This window comes from Nerophis lumbriciformis, linkage group LG11 (genome assembly GCF_033978685.3).
Source record: "Nerophis lumbriciformis linkage group LG11, RoL_Nlum_v2.1, whole genome shotgun sequence".
In the NCBI taxonomy this organism is placed as follows: Eukaryota; Metazoa; Chordata; class Actinopteri; order Syngnathiformes; family Syngnathidae; genus Nerophis; species Nerophis lumbriciformis.
The window spans coordinates 17,913,328-17,915,189 of record NC_084558.2 but is presented as its reverse complement, the minus strand read 5'-3'; the positions used below and the strand labels follow the sequence as shown (position 1 = coordinate 17,915,189).

Genomic DNA, 1,862 nt, shown 5'->3' with positions numbered 1-1,862 from the left:
AAGGGTTAAACGACTTAGTGTAGACATGGCCTTAGTTAGCCTGATTTCCCAAATATTAGTTTTTTTGTATTTTCACACATGAGGTCCAAGTGTCATACGCCGTACATTAGGGGGCGCTTATTTAATTTTAGCCCGCATTAATGTATTGCTTTTCCGGTTGATCTATGACGTCTCACCAGGCTGTGGCTCCTTACAAGTCAACAGCCCTACGCGCGATACGAAGGGTCCTCTTGGGCGTAGAATCTTGGTGCGATCCGACTAAGGTGTTTCCATGGGTTGTAGGAGGCTTATATAAAACCAAACTCGCTTCTCAGCCTTTTGGCTATGATCAAATGTAGTAGCTGTTCTTATCAGTTTAATATCTGATATGACCATATATTAATTTGATTTTTGGAACAAGGAGATGGAATAGGGGCTTGCTCCATCCACTCCACGCATCGACCTGGTATTGCAGTACCTCCAGGAACGGTGCACCCCCTCCCGGGCGCGGCCACCGCTGCTGCCCACTGCTCCCCTCACCTCCCAGGGGGTGAACAAGGGGATGGGTCAAATGCAGAGGATACATTTCACCACACCTGTGTGTGTGTGTGTGTGACAGTCATTGGTACTTTAACTTTAACCAAACTATTTGAGAAATCGGACTATTTCAGTACATGGGCACGTACTGACTGACTGTCCTTTTCAAATATTGTGGACTACCTACCATGACCATCTTTCAGCTTCACAAGCAAAACTGATGGCGCGTTTTGTGGCGCTTTGAACCAAATCACAGACTTATCCTTTTGAGGCATGGAGCCATGTAAGTAGATTGAGGGGGAATGTGTGTGTGTGTGTGTGTGTGTGCGTGTGCGTGTGCGTGTGCGTGTGCGTGTGCGTGTGCGTGTGCGTGTGCGTGTGCGTGTGTGTGTGTGTGTGTGTGTGTGTGTGTGTGTGTGTGTGTGTGTGTGTGTGTGTGAATTAAAATATTTTTCTGCTGGGGCTCAAGTGTCACATGTCATAGTATTTTTCATTATGTCATTCAAGTTTGAAAATGACCTACTATATGGTACGTGTCTAGATCGGTACTTCTCAAATATTTTCTGTCACGCCCCCCTATGAAAAATAAAATATTTTTGCGCTACATACATTTCATCATATTCTGGTCCGGCAAAAAAAAAACATGTTCCCTGAGGTCATTTAATTAATTAAATTATCCCCTCAACTCCCCCCAAAATGGATTAACTCACTGGAATAAAAAAGACAATATAACATACATACATAAACGTGGACGCATGTGGAAAAGTGCAATATATTTATCTATACAGTAACCTATTTATTTATTTATATATGCACCTTATTGCCCTGCGATGAGGTGGCAACTTGTCCAGGGTGTACCCCGCCTTCCGCCCGATTGTAGCTGAGATAGGCTCCAGCGCCCCCCGCGATTCCAAAGGGAATAAGCGGTAGAAAATGGATGGATGGATGGATAGATATGCACCTTATTGCTTTTTTATCCTGCACTACCATGAGCTTATGTAACAAAATTTCGTTCTTATCTGTGCTGTAAAGTTCAAATTTGAATGACAATAAAAAGGAAGTCTAGTCTAGTCTAGTCTTGTCTTAAGTGTTAGTTGTAAAGTGTTTTCCGAGGAGGCACTTGGTGAATTTTTTTTTTGAGAACCTCGTTTATTATCAATTATAATAATTGGCTTTAAATTATGGGAGTTCTTTGTGTTTTAACTGAACAATTGTGATCCTACGTTTTACTGTATGTCAGGAGCATTCAAGTACCTCAGTTTTGACTTGAGTAGGTATGTTTGGTCAAAAACATGTTGCATTGTCCAATAGTTTAATGAGTACCTCGTCAAAACTTAATGCATTTC

General features: G+C 42.1%; 1 pseudogene; it reads left to right on the top strand.

Moving 5' to 3' along the window:
• Nucleotides 1–302: 302 nt before the first annotated feature.
• Nucleotides 303–479, top strand: LOC133611040 (U2 spliceosomal RNA; annotated as a pseudogene).
• The last annotated feature ends 1,383 nt before the right edge of the window (nt 480–1,862 follow it).